A 362-nucleotide genomic window follows, 5' to 3' on the forward strand; every position below is an offset into this window, starting at 1 on the left:
GAAAGAGAACGTGTATGTAATTAGTGCTTGAAGGTCGGCACGTGATTTGCCCATAGGTGTTGTTTGTTGCGGGCGCGGGAGGGCGGGCAGGCGTGTTTTGAAAGGCGGGAACTTTGTCATTGAGTCTGCTGGGCGTTGGTAGTCGAGTTGCGTTAGTAGGTTGGTAAGTTAATGACACCGTAGCCGTTGGGAAATAAGGTCATATGAGGGCCTCTTAACCATAGATGGACGGGGAGTTGTTATCCATTTCGGGAGGATCTATGCGTCTGGGAGGGCACTTTAAGATTTTTTCTCTTTACAAAGGAAGAAAAGGCATAAACTCAAGTGACATTCCGCCACGCCAGGGAAGCCGAGAGCGTGAC

The sequence above is a fragment of the Penaeus monodon genome, chromosome 22, assembly GCF_015228065.2.
Source record: "Penaeus monodon isolate SGIC_2016 chromosome 22, NSTDA_Pmon_1, whole genome shotgun sequence".
Taxonomy (NCBI): Eukaryota; Metazoa; Arthropoda; class Malacostraca; order Decapoda; family Penaeidae; genus Penaeus; species Penaeus monodon.